Genomic DNA, 15619 nt, shown 5'->3' on the forward strand with positions numbered 1-15619 from the left:
TGAAGTTAGGTACTCAAGGGGGAATCTCCCTAGCCAAATTTCTCTGGGAACTTCCCAGTCTACTGCAAGAACATCTCCCTCCCCTAACAGACTTATTTCCATGAAAAGGCCCATTTCAAAAGTAGTCAAATGTTTAGACCAGGGGTTGCAGCCCTCCCTCCCTCCCCAACCTAAGCTGAGCCAATCAGACTCTCTCCCAGACTCCTTCAGAATTAGAGCTGAAAGGCTGGAGCTGGGGATACAACCTACCTTTGGGAAAGAATTGAATTACCCCCAATATTAATGGGACCAGAAGCAAGAGTACAGATGGTAACCCCCATATCATGCGTTTAAATATTGAAAAGGCACAAATTAAGAAAACAAACTATTACACAATATATCTTCTATCTTTCTATCTGGGCAAATATAATTAATTCATAACAATCTGGGAGGTGAGGTTTAACAATTTAAAATTCTGAGGCTCTTCAGAATTCCACAATGGAAACTGACTTGCAGGAGAAAGATGGTCTGCAGACTCTCCTCTTTTATCAGTGTCACAAAGGGCCACTCATTACATGCACAGGGACACCCCGGGAGCTCATTCAAGCACCATCCACCTGCACCCTGCCTTGGGGCTAGAGGGCCATATCTGCAGACCAGTCTGTCCTCAGGAAGACAGGCCCAGAAAGAGTCTGGTGCAGGTTGCAGATATAAACTCAGGCCCTTGGTGGGGGGAGGATGTAGGGGGAGAGGAGGACAATTCTGGGGCCTCGAATACTCAGTCCATGTTCTAGAAGGGACTATGTGGAATCGGGAAGAGCACAGCTTCTTTTATAAAATGGACTTTATTTGTTAGAGAGTGTTTTGTTTATAGCAATATTGAGCAGATAGTTCAGAGAGTTCCCATGTACTCCCTGCCCCCAGACATACTGGGGGAGGCTGTGCACACATGGGATCATATCCCTTTAAACTCATTGACTGCCTCATGGGAGTGGGCACAGCCAAGGAAGGGCAAGAATAGAAACCTCTAAAACTCTAAGCCAAGGGCAGAGGTCCCTTTTGCCTGGGTCTAGGTTAGTATTGGAGAAGAATAAGGTAGACAGAACTAAAAAAAATAAAAATAAATAAGAGACAGGTAGAAAGAGCCTCAGGGACCTTCAATTTCTGGTTTAGTCCCTCACAGGGCTCTGCTGCTTTCCTGCTCTAGTTTTTGTTGTTATTGTTGTTTTAAGATATCATGTTCTTTCTTTTTTTATGTTTATTTTTAAATAACAATTGATATACAATATTATGTTAGCCTCAAAGGCACAACATAGTGTCTATACAATTATTTACCTTATGAAATGATCACCTTCATAAGTCTAATGCCTGTCTGACACTAGACATAATTAATTCAATATTACAATATTAACTATATTCCCTATGCTGTTCTTTATATCCCATGCACCATGGCATTCTTATAAAACATTGCTCTGTGCCCTGCGGGTGCAGGACCTGCCGGCACCACAGCCCGGCTGCCATGCTGCACCTGTGACGGAGGCCAGGGAGCAGAGGAAGGGGCTATTTCTATGCTCAGCGCCCCAAGCAGTGGGCGCTGGGAATGGTTTGTAGCCTGACATGCCAGCGGGGGGGAAACAAAACAAAACAAACAAAAAAACAAAACAATAAAAACAACAACAACATTGCTCTGTGTTTTTTTTAAAGCTAGTTTTATATGATTTGTATTACCGTATTTTTCGGACCATAAGACGCACTTTTTTTCCCCCAGAAGTGGGGGGAAAAAGTCCCTGTGTCTTATGGTCCAAATATAGCCTACACATATACTTAAAAAAAAAAAGTTTTTTTACTTGCCCGGCTCTGTGTGTTCTCTGTGTGCTTGCCCGGCTCTAAAATGGTTCTAAATGCTGCTGTTTACTTTACAGGGTTGATTACATGTGTTTATGACTGTGATGTTGGGTTTTAATGCACATAAAATATTTTAGGACACTATTTGTTTCAGAATCTTTTTTTCTTCATTTCCCTTCTCTAAAAACTGGTGCTTCTTATGGTCCGGAGCGTCTTATGGTCCGAAAAATACGGTACTTTTAATCAATGAGACCTAATTAAGAAAATCAGGACATCTGACTAGGAGACTGAGTTATTGGTACAATGAAAATTTCATTACCTGAATTTATATAATATGTTATGAATGATTTAACATTCACTTTTTCATCTTCACAATGCCATGTGATGCAAGAATCATTTTGCATATGTATATAAACTAGAGGCCTGGTGCATGAAAATTCATGCACTAGAGGGGGGTGTCCCTCAGCCTGGCCTAACACCTTTCACAGTCCAGGACCCCTCAGGGGCAGGAGATGACCTGGCAATCAGGGGAAGATGATGCCCCCATCACATCTCTGCTGCTGCCACTGCTGGCAGCACAAGCCTCAGCCAGCCCTGGTTACCTGAGCCTTAAGGTGGGCCTGGGTGGCCAGGCAGCTCCTATCTAAGACTTTCCTGCACCTCAGGCTGGCCCTGGGTGGCTGGGGTCTGAGGAGACTGGGGGACTCCGGAGGCAGGCATGTGGAGTCGTTGGCCCCACCTGGGGGCAGGCCTGGCCTTGCCGCATGCCTGCCACCCCCGTGGGGCTGAGGGTTCTGGGTGCCACCATCTTGTGGCTGTGGGCACTGCCATCTTTGAGGACATGACAGTCAATTAGCATATTCCCTCCTTATTGGCTGTGGGTGCCACCATCTTTGTGATGACGTGATGGTCAATTAGCATATTCACTCTTTATTAGAAAGGATGGAAGCTTGTACGAATTTCAAAACATAATTTCCTTGTGGGTGAAGAAAAAGGATGTGTGTATATTGTTCTCCAGATATTGGTGTGTATAAGAAATTATATAGCCAGTGCTAACTGTGAAGACAGTACATTGTGAAGACAGTACCTCTTCCCATAAAAACTATTGGAAATAGTAGATTAAAACATAATTTATATTCATTTTAAAAGCAGATATGATCCCTTAGAAGTTTCCTTTGAAGACAGTGCCAATAAGGGACTTCAATGGCCAGTCCTTCCATTGGTGGCCTGCATCAGGCACACTTTCTAAGTGTGGGTGTGCAGGATGTAAATGCAAGAAGCACTCTTTCCAGACTCAGTGGGAAGTTTGGATGGGGAAGGGAAGCAGGTGTTCAATCTCTAACTGAGGTACCCGCTACTATTTTTGGTTACAAAGTGAAAGTGAGGATGTGCTATGAGATTCTAAAAAAAGTTTCCCTGTATATATTTGGTAGACTTCATTAGTGAAATCATTTGGGCTTGCAACTTTCTTTGTGGGAATGTTTATTGAAAGTGAATTTAATTCCCTCAGTAGATACAGAGCTAGTCACAATTATTGTTTCATCCATGTTCGTTTAGTAAGATGTATTTTTTAAAGGTATTTGTCCATTTTATTTAAGTTGTTTAATGAACGACATAAAATTACTTATGGTATTTGTTATTATTTTTTTAATGTCTATAGATTTTGTAGCAATATTCCCCTTTCCTAATATTTATAACGTATGTTCTTTTTCTTTGTATTTTCTGAGGAGTCTAATTATGGGTTTATCAATTTTGTTGGTCTTTTCAAAGAATCAGCCATTTGGCTTCTTGAATTTTCTCTATTATTTGTTTTTTATTTCATTGATTTCTTCTCTTCATTATTTTTGTTGTTTACTTTTTTTTATTCTTGTTTTTCTAATTTCCTAGATAATTTTATATCATTCTTCCTTTTTAATGTAAAATACTTAAAAGTATAAATTTTCCTCTAAGCACAAATTTTGACATGTTGAATTTTCTTTGGAAATCCCACAAAATTTGAAATGTATTCTTATTGTTATTATGCTTGAAATATTTTTTAATTTTCTCTGTGAGTCCTTCATTAACACATAAGTTATGTAGAAGTATGTTGTCTAAGTTGTAAACATTTAGGGTATTTTAAATATTTTTTATTATTATTATTCCATTATATAAATTATATATAAATTATATCCATTATGGTCACAATATGGTCAGAGAACAAACTCTGACCATATTTAAATTCTTTAAATGTATTTAGACTTTTGTTTTAGAGTCCAGAATATGCTCTATTTTGGTCATTGTTCCACGTGCACTTGCAAAGAATGTGTTTTCTGCTCTTAGGTGTAGTACTATATAAATATCTTTAGGTCAAGCAGGTTAATACTGTTGTTTAATTCTTCTACGTTTGTACTGAGTTTGTCTTGTTGTATCAGTTGTTAAAATATCCAATGGTGATTTGTTTATATTTCTACTTAATGTTGTCAACTTTTGTGTCACAATTTTGGAAGCTCTATGATTAGGCACATAGACATCTATGATTATCATGTATTCCTGATTATTGAGCTTTAAATTGTTATGAAATGTCTCTATCTCTGGCAATGGTCTTTGTCTTGAAGTCTATTTGGACAGATATTAATATGTCCCTCTAGCCTTCTTATGCTTGTTATTTTTATAATATATCATTTTTTTGCATCCAATTACTTTAAGCCTGTTTGTGTATTTATATTTAAAGTGGTCTTTTCTGGGAAGCATTTAGTTGTTGCTTTTTAATCCATTCTAATCTATTTCTTATTTTCTCATTTTACTTCTATTTTTTTCTCTTATTTGGTTGGTAGGATCTTCAGTAATATATTGAATAGTAGCAGTGATAGCATTATTCTTTGTCTTGTTCTGAGCCCTAAAAAATGTATTTACATTTTTACTATTAATTGTAATATTTGTTTCAGTTATTTTTACAGATAGCTTTTATCAAATTAATGAATTTCTACTTGTAGTGTTCTTAGTTTTTCCTGCATATATGTGTTAAATTTATCAAATGCTTTTTTTTGGATCTAGTTAGGTCATTATTATTATTATCATTAATTTTGTTAATCCTCATCTGAAGATATTTTTTTCCATTGATTTTTTAGAGAAAGTGGAAGGGAGAGGTCGAGGCAGAGAGAAACATCTATTTGAGAGATGGTTGCTTCCCACATGCACCCTGACTGGCCAGAGATGGAGCCTTCAATCAAAGTATGTGACTTTGACTGAGATACATGACTTTGACTCGAATTGAACCTTTGACCTTTCAGTCCGCAGGCTGATTATCCAATCACCAAGCAAAACAAGTCAAGGCTTAAATCATTATGTTTGGTATTCTTTTCTTATTTGAATTTAGAATAAAAAATGAGTTAGTTTTTTAAATTCTTTGGAATCATATGTAAAAAGGAAGGTTTACTTCTTAAAAAAAACATTTTGGGAGCATATACATGTGAAATAATTTGCACATGGGGCTTTTTTGGTGGTCTTGAGGAGGTTTTAATTAATATTTCAACTTATTTAATGGATATTAATTTATTTAAATTTTTAATTTGTATTTTAGTATTAAATTAAATTTACTAATTTTGTCTAGTTTTCGTATTTATCAGCCTAAATTTGTTTATAATATTTTCCAACCTCTGTTGTATTTGTAGTTGTTTGTGTTTATTTCTTTTTCTTTTGTCTAATTTTAAAAGGCCCAGATTATACTCTTTCAGGAGGGGGAATGGGTGATGCTCAGAGGCTGGGCCACTCTCATTCATGTGGTCCTCTCTTCCTCACCATCTCCCACCACATGTTCCATTGCAGCGCCCTTTCCCTGTGTTCTCAATTGTATTTATAAATTATGGCATATGAGGGCAGAAGGATAGGAAAAGAGTAAAGAAATGAGGGAAGGGAATGCTCAAGATGGGGTCCGCCCTGCCTGTTGCTTGTAGGATTTCATTGTCATTCCAGCTAAGGTCCTGTGCTCTCCTGAGGTTGTTCTCTATCCCCTGGTTCTGGGCTGATCTGTTTCACTCTGGCAAAGGGATGAGTGATGGCCATTTTAGGGTGATGTTATGGAAAGAAATGGGCCCCATTAGAAAGCTCTTTGCTACTTTCCCCTGTTACTGCATCTCAGGCTTCTGCATTTGACTGCTGTCACCCTCAGCCCCCCTTTCCCAGTTACAACAGGCTCTGATCTCTATCCCTAAGAGCTCCCATACTTTTGGTGCAAAGTTCTGAGATTCCTCAACCTTCAGCTCATTTCTGTGGCATCTTCAGAGTTTGGTTTCAGGAGAAGCAGCCAGAAGCTCTTGTTACTTGCCATCTTTTTTTGCGTCAACCAGTAGATTATTTTGTAAGATAGAGGATCTATTAAGGTATTTATCATGTAATTAATTATATTCTAATTTATTTTTCTTAATTGTCATAATTACCAGTGCTGGTCATCAAATTGTTTTTGCTTCTTCTCCTGGGCACAAACAGGGTAGGATCGCATGTCTTCACCTCCGCTGAAATCCATTGTAACTATGTGACTTGCTTTAGACAATGGACATGAGCAGAAGTCTGTGTGCCACTTGCAGCTGGAAGCCTGGTCAGTGCATGCTTTCCCATTCTTTCTTCCACTGTCTGCATGGTGATCATCAGTGTTCTAGTTCAAAGGTCGGGAACATTTTTCTGTAAAGGACCATATGACAAATATTTTAGGCTTCGTAGGACATATGGCTTCTGTGGCAACTATTCAATTACTCTGTTGTTGTAGAGCAAAAGCAACCCTGGGAAATATGTAAGTGAACGAGCCTGGCTGTGTTTTGGTAACACTTCATTTATGGACACTGAAATGTAAATTTCATATAGCTTTTAATATAGTTTTCATAGAAAATATTATTCCTTAAAAAGTTATTTTAACACAATATGTTTAAACCAATCATATCTCCCGGGTCTGCAGAACCGGGCAGCAGGCCAGATGTGGTCCTCAGGCCACAGTTGTTGGCTTTCACTCTGGATGGAGGTCACGCCCTGAACCTGATTCCCAGGGGAAGAATAACACAGAGCAAAGCCCCCAACCAACCCGCTAAGCATATCTGGTGGGTGAAAAAACAAAAGTTGCGCGGAAAAAAACCCCCAAAACTTGTTATTTTAAGCCATTAGGATTTTCTTTCAAATGACACGATAGCCCAGTCCAATCTGACACACTGATTCTGCTCTTTTAAGAAATGATAAGGCAGCAATGAATAAATAGAAGGCAAAATTGAATAGAAAGAAAAAGGGAAAGGGAAGCTGAGAAAGGATTTTGAGGAATTGGGACTGAAAGTTAAACTCCACATCTTCAAATCTCAGTCACCTGCCCATTTGCACATTTAATGAAGTACTCTATCTTCTGCTCTTTCTGGGATGCTGGCATGTTGTTTGCTTTAAATAATTAAAAAATAAAGAAAGAAAGAAAGTCAGGGAGATGTTTTGAAGTAGATCTGAAAACTGCGTCAGAAAGTCAGGAAGGCCAAAATAAGGAGCTCTGTTAAGAGACATTCCATCAACAAAAATATCTCTTCTCCTCTCTGCCATGGCAACTCCAAAATAGTAAAGAATATGTAATATGCAGTATCCTTATTTGAACCAGGATGCTGAGGATTGTGCAGCCAACAAATGTCTATTTTGTTGGCTGCACAAGAAGGGGCAGCCTCTGAAGAGAGAGTACCGATTCTGTAGCATTTGTTGAGCTTTCCCAATTGTTAGTGGCAGAAGTCCAGAGATGCTCAAAGTATCTGCTTTCCAATGGCTTAAAACTGAATATTCACCTTGTGTCTTTATAATGGAGCCCTAATTCTAGCACGGTTGGGGTGTGCTAAATAATCTTTCTCTTTGGACGTGTCAGAGCAGGAAAGAGAAGAGATGTTTGTGGTGATAAAGGTTGCACTTGTCAGAGGCTCCTGCCCTAGAAATGCTGGTGGGGAAGCAGTCCTTATTTGATCATTTTTAGGGTGAGGGAAATGAAAATAAGTTGTGTGCAGAAGCTCTCACTCCCTCAGGGCAGCTGAGTGGGAGAGGGAGGCTCTTTGGAAAACCTACAGTTTATTCTTACAAAACAATGTGGCCTCTAAGAAGTGGAAACATTTGGAGAAAGTACAGAAATGAAAAGCATTATTGTGTGAAGTTCAAAATCTAAAGGGTGGGGGGGGAGGAATAGGTGTTCTATGAAAGGCCCAGACTTTATTTTTTTGCCTTGGAAATCTTCCGGCCTACAATAATATGATTTGTTTAAAATATGGCACTTAAATATTTAAATGTAGCAGGCCCTATGTGTTTAATTTCTTTGTTTAACTGATGCATAGTTTCCCAACTATGTAGTGACTGGTGAGAAGTGTGAGGCTGTTCTATATTTATGTGGCTCAGCTTTCCAGAATATTTGGATACCAGCCTTGAATATGTACAGTATCATTCCTTTGCAGCAGTGTGGACAATGCCCAAATATATTCATTTTATACCCCCAGAGTCCACTTTTCTGAAGCACGATTTGCAATGAGAAAAGTAAATTAAACGTACCAAGAAGCTTATAAAGAATGCAGGGACGACAGAGAATTACAAAGTAAAATTTTCACTCACTATGTAAAAAGTTACTTGCCTGGTAAATCTGCTATTTATTTGAATTTTAGAGGATTATGCCTTTTCTACGTGGATTCTTGTTGTGATGTCAGTATGTATTCTGACAGAATTACAATTGTTTAATAGCATGAAACAGTGGCACAGTAAGAATTTTAAAAAACTTATTTAGCTGGTTCTTTTTTTCCTTTTAAATCAAAAGCAATGAAAACTGTTTTTGAAAGAAAAAAGAAGTGAAATGTTACTCTCCAGTGAATGGTTTTACACAGAATGTATCTGTCTTCTAACAAAGGTTTGCCTATGCTGGTGCCCTGTGGCACTCAGACATAGCTCTAAGGGTGAACATGGGTGCCACAGTCTGGCCATGACCTCTCAGGATACACGGAACCGCTCACTGGGCCTTACTTTGACTGGAGCGTGGTCAGTGACACGAGCATGGCCTTGAAGACATCAAAAATGAATGAGCAGGCAGAGAATATCAAAGAGTGCATTTGTACCAATCAACCCAGTCAGTCCCCAGGAAGAGTGCATATGGTTCAGATAAAGTGGTCCCCACTCCTGGGAATTGGGGCCCAGGGGAATAAATGAATGAAAGAATAAGAAAACAGGATGAGAGACCAAAGAAAGCTAAGAAGAGTTTCTATTATAAAGCACATACTGGATTCCATAATGTACAACTTACAAAATAAACACGGTTTTAAATAATACAGATGTTCCCAAGATATGAAACATTTCGTGGTTCTAAGAGTTCTTCAGCAGCTGCACAGGCTTTTATAGTTCAAACACTGTGATATAGTGTTTCTGTGTACTCTCTAGGACACCATTGATTCAATCCATGCTGCACAGCTTCCTAAAACACTTTGTCAACTATGGAAAAACCCGTCTCAACAGACTATTTTTTCTTCTGTTTTTGTTTTGTTTTGTTACTGCTGTTAGTCTAATGTTAGACACATGTTACATGCTGAATTATGTCCATCCAAATTCATGTGTTGAAGCCCCAGCCCCACAGTGGTTCAGAATTTGGAGATGGGACTTTTAAAGAGGTACTTAAGTTAACACGAGGCCTTCAGAGTGAACCCTAATCCAATCTGACTGGAAGTTTCTTTCTCAATTCCTGGCTGTGTCAGTTTGTCTTATTGTTGGGCCACCCCACTGACCTCCAGGTTTTGGTGTGGATTAAAAGCATGAATTTGGTGTGTGTTTGACCCTTGACCTTAGTTCCAATTTCAGACAACCCCTGGCTTGTGGTAATCCAGCCTACCATCACAGCTTTGAATAAGGCTATCTTGGTCCCCTCAGGCCTGCTCTAGACATGCTCATGCTCTGATTCCACCTTCTCTGTAGAGAGTTGAGACAATCACTTCCAGAATGCTACTTAATCGACCTTCCTCCTGGTGTTCCACACATCCATAAAAGTAAATCTTAAAAAACAAAAATATTCATGTTGTCAGAAGTTTTGACTTTCACAACCACAGAAAACATCCTTAACCTTTTTCTCTTCCTTCTTGTACCTTTAAAATGCAATTAATGGCTATAGCTCCATGATTCAGAAATACACATTTTTTTATAGTTAAATAAAAATGATTTTTCTCTAAAGAAAAAAATTGATTTTTTTCTTTAGAACTCACGTTTAATATTAAAGCTTGATATTGGATGGGTGAACATTTTTGGATACCAGATTATCAGGAAAACACAAAGAATTAGGACCACATAAAAGTGTTGATTGGTTTCTCTTAGAATTGTGGCAATGCAGTGGATGCTTGTTAAACCCAGAAGCTGGCAGAAGAGAGTAACCCAAAGAAATTACAGTTCATAAAGGCCTGGGTTGAAAAGCTGAGTTATAGCATGGAACATCATCAGCTCACAAGCACGTGTATAAGAAGCACAACATATACATTTTCTATGATTAAAATTCATATCCATTTCGAGCACTAGTTACATGGAGTGATTGAAACATCACCTCACTCAGTTCAGAATTACATCTCCCTTTTCCCCAAGCTTTTGGATAATTTCACTTATGTTTATGGAATACCAGTGCAGTAGTGTGGAAGTTTTACAATTTGCCTGATTGTTCTGACCAATTCACCCATGTGATGAGAGGGACATTATCTATCTGGTCCTGCTCATCAGGCCTTGCAGGTTATGGTAACCTGTCTCCTGCTCATGGTCTAGTGGGAAGGAAAACATTTGGCTGCTAGTTGACACCTCCAGGGACCATGGTAGCTCTGTGAGCTGTCTTAGCTTCTCTATGACCTATGTTCCCTGCAGCCATTACTGAGAGTTGGAAGCTCAGAGTATTGCTGTTTACTTGAATATCATCTGAGAGAGAAAGAGAGAGCTCCAAGCCCCTTTTACTCCTGTTCCCCTGCCCAAAATTCTGGTTTGGTTTGTGGGACAAGGACTCTTGTAGAGAACTGGAATTCACATTCTTCTCTTCTGTTCCCTGCATCATTATCTTTCTCTGGTCTGATTTTCAATGAGGGCTATAAACACTGCCTCTAATTGACAATATGATTTCACAGAGATTTTATTCATAAACTAGAGGCCCGATGCACGAAATCCGTGCAAGGGGCTTGGCCCTTGCAGCCATGGAGGCTTGCCTCAGCCCTGGCAGCCCCAGCTGCATCCAGAAGGTCATCCAGAAGAACATTGGAAGGACATGAGGAAGGTCTTTTGGCTGTCTGATCTAATTAGCATATTATGCTTTTATTATTATAGATATTTTTATGCTCCAAACTCTTTATTAACTACTTTTTAAGTTATAAAGCCCGGGTCTTAGAAACTCAAAAGTTAAACATTTTGACACTTTGTTGTGCTTTGTACTAAGGGGCTTAAACTATAGCATAAATAGGAGAAAGTAAAAAGGAAGCATGGAAAATGAAACTAAACCAAACCAACCAAAGCAAAATTAGTGATTATAACAAAACTAGAGAAGTGCATAGAATTTACACTTAACTACTAACTCAAGTCCATGGGCCAAAAGTCCAGTTACCAAAGATAAGATAGCCCAAACACTAGAAAGGTTGTTATCTATCTATTTATCTATTTATCATCTATCATCTATCTGTCATCTATCTGTCATCTATCTATCATCTATTCATCCATCCATCCATCCATCCATCCATCCATCCATCCATCCATTTTTCCATAGATACATACATGCATCTATTTTAAAGTCCATGAGCCTAGAAAGCTTTACACAAGCATGAATTGTAAATGAGGTGTAGTCATCAGTGGTTATGAAAGAAGACCAAAAGCAGGCCTAGAGTAATTTTAGGTAAAATTTAAAGGCAATGACTTCTTGCCTCTGGTTTTATTCAGGCCCTGTGGTCCTGGATGAAGGGAAAATTCTGAGTGGTTAAAGTTCAGAAATGGACATAAAGCCTGGCTATTATATCAGGTTACAAATGTTAAGTTGAGGCAACTTGGATCTAAATACAATTTATACTAAGGCCTAAAAGGGGGTTCATTCTTTTGAACTCAGAACTTTGTAATGACAATACAATGGATTGAGAATGACTCTAATAACACTGAGGAATAGACTTATAGTTTGCATTGACAATAGTGTGGCTCCATGGTCATGAAAATATACCCTGATGTTCTATATATCCTGAGCTGGAAACTAACTTTTATCACTTACATAACTTTTTTTATCTTGAGGAAATTCCATTGCCTCTTTGAATTCCATTTCTTTATCTGCAAAAGGAGAATAATAATAATAGTAACCACCTAATGGTTGTCAAGTTTCAAAGTTGGAATGAATTAATTCATTTACCTTCTTAAGACTTTCCTAAAATTTAGCTATGTTATTATATTATCATTACTGGTATTATATGACATACTATCCATTTACAGCATGACCATGGAGCCACACTATTGTCAATGCAAACTCCCAACCCTTCCCATTAGAACACTGGCAAGTACTGGAGGTGTCACTTTGGGAAACCTGTTGATTTCCCCCACCCCTTACCCCCGTAGTCCTTTCTAAGTTTATTCTGCTGGTTCTCTGTCATTCACTGATTTTCTTCTGTATTCATTGTTAATCCATCTTCCATTCCTGTTTGTGTTTGAATGAATACTTTGCATTCCTGAAGATATCCCTATTTTTCTCTCACTTATAGAGGATTATGACTAGGTTTTCCATCAAAACTTGGGCAGATTTCATGCTTTCGATTGTAGTCAGTATCATTGTATTTCTTCAGTTCTCTTCCTTCTTAGCATTGTCAGCATAGGTACAATTGCAGAAGCTTATAGAGATTGGAGTGCATTCATTCAACAGCATTTACTGATATCCTGATGCATGCTAGGTGCTGTGCCAGGTGTGGCAACAAAGGGTTCCTCCTGGAGTGTTCAGAGTCACTCCAGCCCCTTAAAGTGCCTGTAAAGTTGCTCCTTCCTTTGGGCATGGCTGAGGAGCATTTTTCCTTGCCCAGCCTCCTTGTTCTGCATGTTCCCGGAGATGCTGATGAGGTGGAAGAGATTTATGTAATCTGCCTACCCCTTGAAGTGGAGCAAAGAAATGCCCACTTTCTTCCTACTACACAGAATTTAGTCCATAGTTCTCATTGCCTTGTTGCAGCGTTGCCTCTTTGGTCCCAGCAATGCTGAAGACCTCTTGCTTTGGTCAGTTTTTTGTTTTTGTTTTACTTTTTTTTGTGAGCACTTCAATGAGAGATTGGGTTTCCTTAAGTTTGTATATTGGAAATATATGGACTTGGTGTAGCAGAGAGTTTATTTGGAAGCCTGATAAATTGAGGTTATGACCCTGATTCCTTAGCATGTTAGCCATGTGTCCTTGGGTACCATCATTCTATATAGTTCTCAGATTCCTATTTTCTCATTTATAAAAGGAACTAATAACTTTCCTCTTGAATGGCAGCTGTGAGAGAAGAGTTGATGACTAATTCCCTATATGGCCAATATTCTATGAGTGTCTCAGAAAATGTTAATTAAATTCAAATTTTGCCGAACTGGTTTGGCTCAGTGGATAGAGCGTCGGTCTGTGGACTGAAAGGACCCAGGTTTGATTCTGGTCAAGGGCATGTACATTGGTTGCGGGCACACCCCCAGTAGGGGGTGTGCAAGAGGCAGCTGGTCGATGTTTCTCTCTCATTGACGTTTCTAGCTCTTTATCTCTCTCCTTTTCTCTCTGTGGAAAATCAATTAAAAAACAAACAAACTCAAATATAAAGCATAATTGTAATAAAAATAATAAATTATTTATGGCTCCAAAACACATTTTGGTTCTACTAAGAGTACTTATGCACCCAGAAAAAAATAACATTATAGGCAAAAGGGAGGAAGAAGAAGAAGAGGAAGAAGAAGAAGAAGAAGGAGGAGGAGGAGGAGGAGGAGGAGGAGGAGAAGAAGGAAGAGGAGGAGGAGGAGAAGGAGGAGGAGAAGAAGGAGGAGGAGGAGGAGGAGAAGAAGGAAGTAGGATTGTGTCTATGGGATCCAGCATCTTTGTGATGGTCAATTTGCATATTTTCTCTTTATTAGATAGGATAATTGATAATAAATACTAAAACAAAAGAAGCTAATATAAATAAATAAATAATGGGGGCAGGGAGGGAGAGGGAGAAGGGAATAGAAAGGGAGAGAGATTGGTACTTTAAATTTAGAATAAGCTATGTATTAAAAACTGCTGTAGAACATTAACCTTAAAAAACAGACACCAAGAAATTCCCACCCAAGATGGTAAATTAGCTGGGTGCTTGGACTGTGTGTGTATGTTGTCCAGAAATGGGACAGGAGAAAGAGTTATTACTGGAGGACAGCCAGAAGGAACAGGTTTGGTCCAGGGATGCAGTTTTTGCTGGAAAATTGCTCTTAAAAAAACAAAACAAAACAAAAAAATCTCTTGGTTGGTGGTAACAAAGACAGCACTCAAGTTCTAACAATAGATGAGTTGGGTGTCAAAATCTAAAATGTCAGTTTCCAAGCAGAACTTAAAAAAATACAAGCAGCCCTAGCTGTTTTGGCTCAGTGGATAGAGCATTGGCCTATGGACTACAGGGTCCAGAGTTCGATCCAGGTCCAGGGCATGTACCTTAGTTACTTAGTTACTTAGCCCTGGCCCTGGTCGGAGGCAACCAATCAATGTGTTTTTCTCACATCAATGTTTCTCTGTCTTTCCCTCTCTCTTCCACTCCCTAAGAATCAATGAGAAAATATCCTTGGATGAGGGTTAAAAACAAAACAAAACAAAAACATACAATCATAAGCAAGTGTTAGCAGTGACTATTCCTGGGAAGTAGGATTGAGTTTGAGTTGGGAGTAAGAAAAGCAATGTTGCTTTTCACTTTGTATTCCTTTGTAATGTCTGACTTTAAACAAATAATGAAAAAGTATATTAGTCTTATAAGAAAACAAAAAATATCATTATGTCAAAAACTCATAAAAACATATTAATAGTGGCACTTAATAGTCCCAGCTTGGGTTGGAATATTGGGTATTCACATGCGTCTTTGTTTTTAAACTATCAAAGGTTTATTCCTCTTCAATAGCAACATTGAACTATTTTGAGTGAAAAGATCTCTAAGGTACATGCTACTCCTTTGCCTTCATAAACAGAGAATGTTTTATGACTGGGAATATGATGATCAGAGTGTGTAGGAACTCAGAGAAAGGAAACAAAGTTCAATATTTGAATTTTATGTTAATTTTGAATCTAAAATAGAAATACAGCCTAGTGCACAATTAGAAACATAAGTTATTATTTTAAGAGTATACTATGTGGTTCTGGGATTCTGGAATAAGGACATGAAAAAAAAATCTGTTAATAATGGCTATCAAAGCCAATTGTTGTTAAATATTTTGATATTAAATTGAAAAAGATAATACTGTTTTATTATTATTACTAGTGACTGGGTGCACAAATTCATGCATATTGAAAGGAAATCAATTATAAGAAATATTTTAATAGCACTATTCATCCTTTTTCTATAATTAAGGTGACCAGATCATCCTGCTTTTGGTGGGACAGTCCTGATTTTTAACAATTTTTCCCGTGCCCAGCAGCGTTTTAAAAAAGTCCCGATTTTTGGAAAGAATCTTTCCAATCTTTCCAAAAACTGGGATTTTTTAAAAAATGCCTCAGGACACGGGAAAAATTGTTGAAAATCGAGGCCGTCCCACCAAAAGCGGGACGATCTGGTCACCTTCTGGTCACCTGATTTATAATAGAAGTATCAACCAAATTCACAATCAACAATGA

The 15619-nt window shown here is 38.3% G+C and overlaps 1 non-coding gene across 1 annotated transcript; it reads left to right on the plus strand.

Annotated features, from left to right (window-relative positions):
* Window positions 1-1461: 1461 nt before the first annotated feature.
* Window positions 1462-1600, plus strand: LOC118731064. Its single transcript, XR_004991763.1, has one exon. It is a non-coding gene; the product is annotated as a small nucleolar RNA SNORA43 (small nucleolar RNA).
* The last annotated feature ends 14019 nt before the right edge of the window (window positions 1601-15619 follow it).

Source organism: Pipistrellus kuhlii, unplaced genomic scaffold (genome assembly GCF_014108245.1).
Source record: "Pipistrellus kuhlii isolate mPipKuh1 unplaced genomic scaffold, mPipKuh1.p scaffold_m20_p_3, whole genome shotgun sequence".
In the NCBI taxonomy this organism is placed as follows: Eukaryota; Metazoa; Chordata; class Mammalia; order Chiroptera; family Vespertilionidae; genus Pipistrellus; species Pipistrellus kuhlii.